Raw genomic sequence first — 12837 nt, 5'->3', positions numbered from 1 at the left:
AGCTATAAAAAGAACGCTGAAGACAAAGTGTACCTCTCTCCCCACCTCGCTATTTGTCTTCTATGAGGAACCGGGCACTGGCCAGGCCTCCTTTTCAGCCTTTATCACAGAACATTTCTCATCTGTTCTTTTATTCATGCTGGGCCCTTTTCATTGTCTCCTGCTCAGAAATGTGAGATAAGGATCTAGCTGACTGGCATTAGGAAACTCAGCTGTTCAACAAAGGAACCTGTCATTGTGCCCCAGGCACTTCAAAGCTCTCACAATATCTTATTTTAATTATTTGTTGTTTTTTTTTTTAAGTTTGAACAATGTGTTTTGCATTCTAGATTGTCTGTGGGAAAATATATTTCTCATTAGTTCGAGCCAGAGCTGCTGACAACTGCAAAAATGACTACACAGTAATTCATGCTAAAGTTTGTGAAAATACTTGAAATTCTTTTTTAAAGAATTAGAAGTGCGCTTCTAATTGTGCACCATAGTACTGATTAGACCTCACTGTGGGCATCAGTAGAAGCTAAGGATCAGGATGGTGCAACTAGATTGTCGAGACTCAATATTAGCACATTTTTGCTAATATTAATTTAATGTGACTGTGTAGTATTATTCTAGAGGTAAAGGCAGTGGAAAGAGCTTTCATTCTCATAAGAAGGGCCTGACGTGTCTACCAGACACTACAGTAACAAGGGCCTGATGAATGGGATGGACAGTGAGTGTAAAGTTCAAGTGAATTTTAGACTTGAATTCCCAACTCAGGCCTCACATTTCCATGCTTAACACTACAAAGGGCTATTTAACAGATCAAGTTAATCAAAACAAAACTGATAATACACTATGGACACCAGGAATTAGGAGGGAATACTGCAAATGGCAAGGAAGTATAAATTGAGAAGAAATGATAAAGTGGTTTATTGTGATCCATTCATAGAAGCAGAAGCAATAGCGCAAACTCAGCAAAAATTGTTATTCTGGACTTTTCTTCATCTCAAACACCACTCGTGGCCTTCTCCAGCAGCATATGATTAAGACTCGCTCTTCTAGGTCAGGTCCTGAACTGTAGAGAACAAGAGAGGTTCATATCTTATTCAGACTGCTTACCAAGCATCTAACAAGGCGCTTTCATACTCAGTCACTATGTGTTGCATGAATGAATCAACAAATAAAAACATAAGTCTAAGAGGCATCTTAAAAGGGACTCAGCATTGTTTTGTTTTGGACACCAGTAGCAGATATTTGATCTGATTTCTCTGTCCATGGCGTACCATCATCATCAGTCCTTGCAAGTCTCCTATTTTACTTCTACTTTATTATTATTTCTTCCTCTGCTCCTTCAGCCTGAATCCATTTTTCTCTCTACCATAAGTACCCACCCCAGAGTATCTAATTTATGTTCTTAGTTATGTGCATATTTATAAATATCATGATATTATTGTGTGTGTTTAATTTACACATAGTATTAGCTGTGTTATCTCGTTTTATTTCTTACTCTTGTCATGCAACAGTATCTTTTAAAGATCTACACATGTTGTTTTATGTATATACATGTTTTTAATTTTGACTGCTGCATTATATACCATTATTTTTGTATATCATCTTACATTTATACATTCCCTTAGGAATGGATATATGATTGCCTTTAACCCCTGCGATTTTAATCACTCTTCAGTTCAGTTCAGTTCAGTCCAGTCACTCAGTCATGTCTGATTCTTTGCGACCCCATGAATCGCAGCACACCAGACCTCCCTGTCCATCACCAACTCCCGGAGTTTACCCAAACTCATGTCCATCGAGTCGGTGATGCCATCCAGCCATCTCATCCTCTGTCGTCCCCTTCTCCTCCTGCCCCCAATCCTCTTAGTAATAATCAATCCTTTCCCCATTTATTTTGTTGATAACTTATAATTTTAATATAATTTGAAACAAAGAAAAGTTAAAAGAATAGTGCACAGAACTCCCATCAGTCTACCCAAATTTACCAGTTACATTTTGTCCCATTTGCTTTCTCATTATCAATTTATCTATATTTATAAGTGTACTTTTTTGATCATTTAAGAGTAAGTTAGAGATATGATCAAGTCCACCTATCACTAAATTTATCTACTAAAAAGTCAAAAAATAAATCAAAGAGAATATCATGAAATACCTTAAGACAAATGAAAACTGAAAACACAGCACTCCAAATCTATGGAAGACACCAAAAGCAGTTCAAAAAAGGAAGTTTGGTGATACAAGCCTACCTCAATAAAGAAAAACCTCAAATAAACAATCTTATCTACCATCTAAAGGAGGTTAAAAAAAAAAAGTTCAGAGTCAATAGAAGGAAAGAAATAATAAAGATCAGAGAGGAAATAAATAGAAATTTTTAAAGAACTATAAAAGATCAGTAAAATTAAAAACTGGGTTTTGGCAAAGATAAACAAAATTGATAAATCTTTTGCCATTTTATTGTTATGAAGTGCCTCTCTTATCTCTGACACTATGTCTTGCTTTGAAGTTTATTTTGCCTAATTTTAATATAGCCATTCAAACTTTCTTATACTTTCGTTTGCCTCATATATCATTGTCCATTCTTTAACTTTCAATCCATTTTCTTATACTTAAGGTACCTCTCTTGAAGATAACAGATACTTTTGGTCTTGCTTTTTCTTTTTTTTACTTTATTTTACTTTACAATACTGTATTGGTTTTGCCATACATTGAGATGAATCCACCACGGGTGTACATGCGATCCCAAACATGATGGTCTTGCTTTTTTATCCACTCTTACAAACTTTGCCTATTTAGTTGGCCTATTTACATTTAGTTTAATTATTGCTGTGTAGGATTGAGGTCTACCATTTGCTCTTTGCTTTCTGTTTCTCCCATTTGTTGTTGTTTTTTTTTCTATTTTATTTATTTTAATTGGAGGCTAATTACTTTACAATATTGTGGTGTTTTTTGCCATACATCGACATGAATCAGCCACAGGTGTACATGTGTTCCCCCATCCAGAATCTTCCTCCCACTTCCCTTCCCACCCCATCCCTCTGGATTGTCCCAGAGCACCAGCTTTGAGTCCCCTGCTTCATGCTTTGAACTCGCACTGGTCATGTGTTTTACATATGGTAATATACATGTTTCAATGCTATTCTCTCAAATCATCCCAACCTCACCTTCTCCCACATAGTCCAAGAATTTTTTCTTTATACCTGTGTCTCTTTACATCTGTGTCATCTCTGCTGTCTTGCATATAGGGTCATCATTACTGTCTTTCTAAATTCCATATATATGTGTTAATATACTATATTGGTGTTTCTCTTTCTGACTTACTTCACTCTGTATAATAGGCTCCAGTTTCATCCACCTCATTAGAACTGACTCAAATGTGTTCTTTTTATAGCTGAGTAATAGTCCATTATGTATATCTCCCATTTGTTTTTTATTTCTCTGGGCTCTCCCTTCTTTTGGTTAATTAAATATGTTTTACCATTCCATTCTTCTACTGGTTTTACCTCCTTGCACTTTTTGTTTTGCTTTTGTTTTTGTTTACTAGTTGTTTTAGGAATTCTTAACTAGTTACTTAGACCTAATATTGTATGAAGTATAAAAAAACATCCTTGCAACAGTATAGTTCCATTCATCCACTCACCTTCAACCTTTATGCTATTATTTCTTACATATTATAAGTCTACACCTTATAACCCCATATATATTTTAAATTAAGAGAGAAAAAGTACTTTTAACCCACCTGCTGAATTCTTTATTTTTACTGCTAGATTTTTCATACTAAGACCTAGGAGAACTGATATGTAGTTCTAGCCCAAGTCCAAAGGCCCAAGGACCTGGAGAACCAATAGTCTAAGTTCCAGTCCAAAAGCTGGCAGGCTCAAGACCCCAAGTTTCAGTTTCAGTATGGAAAAGGCTGATGTCCCAGTTGAGCAGTCAGGCAGAGGAATTCCTTCTTAGCCTTTTTGTTCTATTCAGGTGTTTAATTGGACGCGGCTCACCCACATTAGGGTGGGTAATCTGCTAGTCAGTCTACTAATTCAAACATTAATCTAATTCAGAGACATCATCACAGATATTTCAGGATAATGTTTGACCAAATTTTGGGGTACTGCATGGCTTGTCAAGCTGACACAAAAAATTAGTCATCACATCCTGTTTGTCCTACAGTCTCTGTCTTAGCTTCTGACATCCATCAACTTCCTCTCACTTCTCCAAGATTCAGCTCTAAATGGAAGCTGGCACCCTTTGCTAGTTGATCATCTTTTGTGGAAAAGAAAGCTTCCGAAGTATTATTTAAAAATAGTCAACTTATTTAGGAAACTCCAAATTTTAGGATTGTTCCAAGACATTTCTTTAAAAAGCATGGAAATCTCCTTAGCAACTTAGTTTTTTTTTAACATTTCTCTGATCTTAAAGAAATTTAAGAGGAAAACATGGGCTTACTATTTACCAAGTTTTGTTTGATTAGCAATTTTATTTGTGTTTTGTTTTTAATAGACAATTGCTAATGGTTGAAATTCAATATATTAGCCATATAAGAAATATGACAAGTTATGGGCCAAAAGAAGTCAACTATAGGAAGTGGAAGTTCTGAATAAGACAGTTAATGAGACTCACCGCGTGATAAATATAGTACATTAAGTGAACTTTGAATCCCAGAGGAAAATGATATTATAGACTGAATGTTCTTGATGGTGCCTGATTTCCCCTTCCCCCGAGGAAGCATTCTTCGGCTCTTTTTCCTAGTGGATATCTCCAAAGCCCCAGTTAGAGAATGCTGCAGGGTCAGTGGAGAGGCGCAGAGTTTAAGCCTTCAAATACTGAAATCGAGATAAATATGCCAAGCATCCAAGTTCTGTTAAAACCTCAAGAAGGGCTCTGGAGTGGTCTGTTTATTTCTCAGTATTTTTGAGCCAGTCCCTTAGTTCTCAAGGAAGAGGAAAGGACATGAGAATTCCACTGCACTATTATTAATTCGTCTCTCCTGTGGGGAGCAAGGCTCTGATCATTCTTGGAGAGGGAGGCAGACGTAGGCTGGCTCACAGATTTATTTATTTATTTATTTTTTACTGCCAGGCTAGGTGATCTCAGAAGAGGCAACTGGTTGCCAGGAATCACAGACTGTGTGAAAGCCAAAAGTCACACTGGAAATACTCTGATCACCTCTCAATTTACAGGAGAAAGAAACAGGCCCAGATGCAGTCAGTAGGTTGCCCCAGATCTTACAGTGGGAAAGGTGGACAAAAAGCCAAATGATCTGACTCCTGAATCAATGATTTTCCCATGACAGAGACTTCACATGAATACCGATTTTTAAAATCTGCTTTCTTTAATGGTCTCATCTCTTCAATGGAGTATGGTACTGACCTTGACATTTTTTGAATGAATGAATGACTTTAACTCTCAGAGATAATACTTTTGTTCTTATTGATTTCTATGGTTTTGTTTCTTTACATTATTTTAGCCTGTGTGTGTGCTTAGTCGTGTCCGACTCCTTGTGACCCTATGGACTGTAGCTTGCCAGGCTCCTCTGTCCATGGGATTGTCCAGGCAAGAATACTGGAGTGGGCTGCCATTTCCTTTTCCAGAGGATCTTCCCAACCCAGGGATCAAACCCATGACTCTTGCATCTCCTGGATTGGCAGGCAAGTTTTTGGCCACTAGTGCCACCTGGGAAGCCCTTATTATGGCCTATTTCAGAACAATTAGCATTTGCTTTTTTCTTGACAAGAGTTTGAAAAGCTGGGGTTGAAGGCGGGAATAGAAGCTGGACACAGGGAGACCCTTCTTTGTTTTCACTGCCCTGAATGACTTGTAATTAGTGAGTGGGCTGCTTACTCACTTGTCAGTCCTTATGCTTTTCCAAAACCACTACAATGTGTTAGGTGCGGTGTCAGGTTAGAAGCTGGGGGTACAGAACTGAAGTATATGGTTCAGGTAGCAGGTAAGTAGGATGTCACAGAGCTAGGAAGACACAGCCCAGCAAAATGTGAGTTTCCAGCCAGTGTGTTCAGTGCACAGGTGCTATGGGAGCAGGGGAGAGGTTGATCCAGCTGGGCACAGATCACGTCACACTGACATTCCTTATGTAGGGATATATTGCATCTTAGTTATGTGCTTTCCCTAACTCCCTGTGTAGTACCAGCTCAGGAGAGATGAAGAGAATTATCAAATGAATGAATGCATAGACAAGTATTGCAGGTTTTGTGAATGTAGAAGGTGCAGAGAATCCACTACTTTGCCTACACATACAGGGAGCAAAGCAGCCACAGGTAAATCTGACCCAGACTTTTGCTTTGGCCCATGTCGTGATTTTGAGAAATTTGAACCACACTGTGCTTTAAAATATTGATGTCTGACTTCTTTTCAAAAATCAGCAAAATATCTGACAACACTGTGCACTTCTTCCAGGATGACTGGCTGGTTGGCGCTGGGTAGAACTTACATTTTCCTACTGAGCACAAAGCCTTGAGGTGGCCGTGTCCCCATCAGCCTTACTGTGTGGGCCTGTGCCCCTCACCCAGACATCCACTCTCGCATTCTGGATCTGAACATCCACAGAAGTGGAGATCAGTGTGGGGAACAGCAGGTGTACCTGAGGGAACCAGGGAAGGATTTCTGGAGTTCCAGGGGCTCTCGGAAGTACAGCATGTGAAGCTGGAGAGAGCGGGCTAGCCTGAGGGGAGGCGATCCTTTCTGATACTCAAGGTGGGCGCTCCACCAAGGGGATGGCTAAAGACAAGGAGACCATGCCTCCAGTTTCCCTCCTGAAAAAGCAGATATTTTCTTTTGAGAAATTAAAAAATAAATTTAGTAAGTCTTTTAAAAAGCAATAATCAGCTCACTACATGTTAGCATGAATACCATATTTTTAAAACTGATTATATCTCCCCTCCAACATTTTAGTGATAAGTGGCATTATTTTATATTTTTGCAAATATCTTTATGTTTAGCTTAATAGGAGACAGCTGGTGTTCATTTTTATATTCAGTCTACAGTGGTATACTGTTTTCATTGAAGTATATGAAGAAAATAAACACACAGAGATGAAATTAGAAAAGAGGAAAGTATTTTAGTAGTCTTTTCATATAACTGTACAGGCTGTCCTTCTATAAAGGAAATATATGGCATCATGTCCTTTCCCAGGGAAGAATATGTTCATATGTAGATTCCTTTTGCTGGGAAAGTGTCTCCCCACATCTAATCCTAACCACCACCACACCCTGCATTGTATGAGGCAGTTATCCTTCAGGGCTAGGCTGAAATGCTCTCCTGGGACCCTGAACTTCCCCTTGGTAATGTTCGTCACACTTGCAATTAGTTGTTCCTGTCGTTAGCTGTTTCAGGCCAGGCTTTCCCACTGTAGAGGAAGCTCCATTAATGACTGCAGTGCAGTGTCTGTTTTGTGGATGACTAACTGTGTGGATGCCCATAGTAGGCACTCAATACGCATTTTATGAACGTCTTTAAGATGTCTCCCATGAGACTTCCCTGGTGGTCCAATGGTTAAGACTTCACCTTCCAATGCAGGGGTGAGGGTTCGATACCTGGTCAGGGAGCTAAGGTTCCACGTGCCTCATGGCCAACAAACCAGGACATTAAGAAAAAAAAAAAAAAGGCAATATTGTAAAAACTTCAATAAAGTTTTCACACAATCACTATTGAGAACAGTAAAACACTAAGACTAAAACTACCACATGGGCCAGCAGTCCCACTGCTGGGCATATACCCTGAGGGAACCAGAATACAGAAAGACACATGTACCTCAATGTTTATTGCAGCACTATTTACAGTAGTCAGAACACAGATGCAACCTAGATGTCCTTTGACAGATGACTGAATAAAGAAATTCTGGTACATATATACAATGAAATATTAATCACTCATAAAAGGAATGAATTTGAGTCAGTTCTAGAGGATGGAGGAGCCTGGTAGGCTGCCGTCTACAGAGTCGCACAGAGTCGGACACAACTGAAGTGACTTAGCAGCAGCAGCAGCAGCAGCAGCTAGTGAGGTGGATGAACCTGGAGCCTGTTGTTACAGAGTGAAGTAAGTCACAAAGAGAAAAACAAATATCATATATTTACGCATATATATGGGGAAACAGTGGAAACAATGTCAGACTTTATTTTTGGGGGCTCCAAAATCACTGCAGATGGTGACTGCAGCCATGAAATTAAAAGACGCTTACTCCTTGGAAGAAAAGTTATGACCAACATAGATAGCATATTCAAAAGCAGAGACATTACTTTGCCGACTAAGGTCCGTCTAGTGAAGGCTATGGTTTTTCCTGTGGTCATGTATGGATGTGAGAGTTGGACTGTGAAGAAGGCTGAGTGCCGAAGAATTGATGCTTTTGAACTGTGGTGTTGGAGAAGACTCTTAAGAGTCCCTTGGACTGCAAGGAGATCCAACCAATCCATTCTGAAGGAGATCAGCCCTGGGATTTCTTTGGAAGGAATGATGCTAAAGCTGAAACTCCAGTACTTTGGCCACCTCAAGCGAAGAGCTGACTCATTGGAAAAGATTCTGAGGCTGGGAGGGATTGGGGGCAGGAGAAGGGGATGACCGAGGATGAGATGGCTGGATGGCATCACCAACTCGATGGACGTGAGTTTAAGTGAACTCCAGGAGTTGGTGATGGACAGGGAGGCCTGGCGTGCTGCAATTCATGGGGTCGCAAAGAGTCGGATACAACTGAGCGACTGAACTGAACTGATGGAATCTAGAAAAACTGTATTGATGAACCTATTTGCAGGGTAAGAATAGAGACGCAAACATAGAAAGCAGCCTTTTGGAGAGGGTGGGATGAATTGAGAGAGCAGCCTTGAAACATATACATTATCATATGTAAAATAGATAGCTAGTGGGAAGTTACTATGTAACACAAGAAGCTCAACCCAGTGGTCTGTGACAACCTAGAGGGGTGGGATGGGGTGGGAGGTGGGAGGGAGGTTCAAGAGGGAAGGGACATATGTAGACTTATGACTGACTCACATTGTTGTATGGCAGAAACAACACTGTATAGCAATTATCCTCCAATTAAAAAAATATTTAGTGGTCCAAATTAAAAAAAAAAAACACCTCTCTCCAGCCTCTAACGCCTCATCATCTTTAGGGAGCCTATTCAGGGGGTAGCTAAGCAGGAAAAAAGCTTTCAATAAGCTGCTCCTAGCCTGCCCTCTCTCTAGATAACTACCTGGCACTTCACATTTTCAAACTGCTTAGAGAGACAGGCCTCACAGACAAGGAACTCGTTGTACTGGGCCTAAACAAGCAATGCAGAAAGAACGGCTACGTATAGCTGAGGCATTTTGCTGTGCAGCAGAAACTAACACAACATTGTAAAGCAACCGTATTCCAATAAAAATTAATTTAAAAAAAAAAGAACTTATAAAGGCATTGACTGCTGTGCAAGAGGTGAGTTGAGGGTGGGAATCTGCTCCCTGGTGCAGACATGTGTCTGAGCAGGAGAGAAAGGCCCCAGGGGTGGACTGAGAACAAAGTGATTTCAGATGTGACACCAAAATGCCATCCCAAGGACTTGGTTTTCTATTGAGGTGCTTCTCTCATTTATTTATTTATTGGCCATGGCCCCACAGGATTTTGGATCTTAGTTCCAAGACCAGGGATCGAACCCACGGCCACTGCAGTGGAAGCATAGACTCTTAACCACTGGATTGCCAGGAAAGTCTCAAGCAGCTTTTCTCTTAAGTAACAAGCATTGAGGGTTAGCTAATTTTATCAGGATATTGATTTTCCTTAAAGATGCTCTAACGTAAAAGTAAAACATTTGCAAACTGGAGTTCTGTGCATTCTCTGTAATAATTTTCTGCCCACACTAGCACACCACTCTGATAACCCCGCCAGAAAGTTCCTAGGGAGGCGCTCTGCAGTTCACAAAGTACTTTTACACACCTGCTATCAGATCCTCGGGTATACACGAGGCCTCAGTAGTATCATATGATGGATGGTGCATTAGCATACTCATTCCTATTTTATGGCTGTTTCAGTGAAGACCCACAAAGGTTAGGAAGCCTGGCCCCAGGTCACCTAACCAGCACAGCCACAGCTGAGGTCTGGACAGGCGGTTTTCCTGGCCACCTTCCAGTTCCCTCTCGCCTGTCTTATGAGGCTGAAGTTTTTCCAAGGGAACCAGTTGACTTCCAGCAGGCTGGCATACCTGAACGTTAGCACTTCAGTGTAAGGCCACATCTGATCATTTCTGGTTGTGATCCAAAGAAAGGAAAACCTCTTTGAGGGTCAACAACATTGTCATGAACCTCCCCTGAACCAGTTCCCTGACAAGGACAGCTGGACACATCTCCTTGGGCACTTTGCACTTGTACAGGTGGGGAAAAGGAGGCGGGGGGTCCGGGGGCCGGTGCTTGTAGGAATCCTGCCGCAGGCTGCTTTTGGGGGGCAAGGTCACTACGAGAAATTGGCTATGGGGGAAGGAGGCAGGAGCCAGGCCTCAGGCCCCGTTTACAAAATCAGCCTCCAGGCTGCTGTCTGCAGCAGAGGAGACCTCAGGGGCGACCTCATCCAGGCACAAAACAAAAGGGTGGAGGGGAGGAAGCAAGTGAGCTTGCTAATCTCAGTTGTTTATTTTTCCTCCCTCATTTCCTCCTGTGTTCCTCCAACCCAAATCCCCCAGCCTCTGGTTTCCCGCCCCTATCTGGTTAATAACCTCCCAGGGCAGCCTCCTCAGCAGCCCCTCCTTGGCTCCCCCCTCTGTAATCTCTTCTCCAGGCTTTGCTGAGGCTGTATTTACCACCACACAGGATTTCCGTAGGTGATAACTGCAGAGCCTGCTGGCTCCGGGGCAGTTCCCCCTCCCCTCATGGGGGTCTATTTACAGCAGGGGAAGAATTCCAATCTCTCCCAAGAATGTGACTGTCCTGAGGGGTCCTACACCAGTGGCTGAGCCCGCCTCTTGCTAAATCACTCATGCCCACACCCCTCCCTCCCTGACCTTCAAGTGTGTGGGGGCCCCAAATGCAGAGACAGGAGAGAAGGTATAAAGGTGAATTGTCTGAGGTGAGTCGCTCACTCACAAAGCTCACAGGTGGAGGGCCTTGGGGCGGGGCCTCCGAAAGTCTCCACCTCTTCCTCCTGGACTGGCCTTGTCAATCCAGGTCCCGCCGGAAGTGGGTATGCACCAGCCGCCCGGCTTTCACTCATACCAGGGCTGGTCGCTCAACACTCAGAGAAGTATCCACCTCCCAGGGTGGTTTGTTTTTAAACTTGGTATTGATGAGGACTGCACATGGGGTCGCCAATTCAATGGTTCCACCACATGGACTTACTGAAGGAAGGAGCACCCAGATCAGAATGTTGGCCACACTCACAAGCCCTTCGCAATGCCCCAACCGGGGCACTGCCACCTCCTCTCGCTTCCAGCCCCCAGGACCACTGTCCTGACTCCTGACACCACAGATCCATTTTGTCTCCTGAGGTGTACACTGAAGAAGCTGGATTCCAGAGATGCAGAGATAAGACTTTAAGTTTTCTCAGTCAACAGTATTTGGGAGGCCGGAGGGCTGTGGAGCCTGGTCTGAGTATTCTATTTTCAAATGTCAAGATCCCTAATTCCTTAACACCACATAACTGTGAGGAATTTTAGGGAAGGAGTTATCTTTAGTGAGAAACCCTGCAATGGGCAGCATGCCAAGTGTGGAGGAAAAGTGGAATAAGACAAGTTAGAGGAAGGCATTGCAAAGAGATAGGGACTGCGTGAAGCCGAGGCCTCCAGGGGCTTCATGAAATGTGTTAACATTTTCACCAAAGGGAGAGAGAAGAGTTCTAAACTCTCTCAGCCACCTTCAGTCCATCCTTGCCTCTTTCCACTTTTTTCTCTTTTTCTTGTTGTTGTTGTTCAGTCACTAAGTCATTTCTGACTCTTTGCAACCCCATTGACTGTAGCCCACCAGGCTCCCCTGTCCGTGGGATTTCCCAGGCAAGATAACCATAGCTGGTTGCCATTTCCTTCTCCTGGGGATCTTCCCAACCCTGGGATTAAACCCATGTCTCTGGCATTGGCAAGTGGATTCTTTACCACCGAGTCACCAGGGAAGCCCTCTATATTTCTAGAGACACTATTTTAAGCAAAGCCATACCCCCTACCTCTTTACTTTAAACATGTGAAAACAGAAGGATAATATAACCCACATATGTAATTGTGTGTGTGTGTGATAAAACACACATGACATAAAATTAACCATTAGTGATATTTAGTACATTCACAATATTATGCAGCCATCACCACTACCTGGATCCAAAACCTTTGTATCATCCTAAAAGGACACCTCACACTCATTAAGCTATCACTCTCCTTCCTCAAAACCATGTTCAGATGTTACCAAATAGGTAGCAACGTCTTAACTATATGTGTGTTGTCCAGGCCCTCCCCGACTCTTGTCAAAAAGAATGATAACGCTAATCTCTCTTCATACAAGACCCACATATGTCATTTTAAATTTTCTGATAGTCATGCCAAAAGGTAAAAAAAAAAGTGAAAATAATTTTACTAATTTACCAATAGCTAATCCATTTTTATGGATGAGTAGTATTCCATTGTAGTGAAGTGAAAGTGAAGTCACTCAGTCATGTCCAACTCTTTGTGACCCCATGGACTGTAACCTGCCAGTCTCTGTCCATGGGATTCTCCAGGCAAGAATACTGGGTTGCCATTTCCTTCTCCAGGGGATCTTCCCAACCCAGGGATCGAACCTGGGTCTCCTGCATTGCAGGCAGATGCTTTATCCTCTGAGCCCCTACATCTTCTTAATTCGTTCATCTGTTGATGGACATTTAGGTTGCTTCTGTTTGCAGAAACATGGATGAACC

The 12837-nt window shown here is 41.9% G+C and overlaps 1 non-coding gene across 1 annotated transcript; it reads right to left on the bottom strand.

The window, feature by feature from the left end:
• Positions 1 to 12327: 12327 nt before the first annotated feature.
• On the bottom strand, positions 12328 to 12448 carry LOC138416709 (U6atac minor spliceosomal RNA). The gene has a single exon (XR_011247829.1). It is a non-coding gene; the product is annotated as a U6atac minor spliceosomal RNA (small nuclear RNA).
• Positions 12449 to 12837: the final 389 nt, after the last annotated feature.

This window comes from Ovis canadensis, chromosome 12 (assembly GCF_042477335.2).
Source record: "Ovis canadensis isolate MfBH-ARS-UI-01 breed Bighorn chromosome 12, ARS-UI_OviCan_v2, whole genome shotgun sequence".
In the NCBI taxonomy this organism is placed as follows: domain Eukaryota; kingdom Metazoa; phylum Chordata; class Mammalia; order Artiodactyla; family Bovidae; genus Ovis; species Ovis canadensis.
Note: the sequence above shows the minus strand (reverse complement) of the source record. Positions and strands in the feature narration are given on the sequence as shown.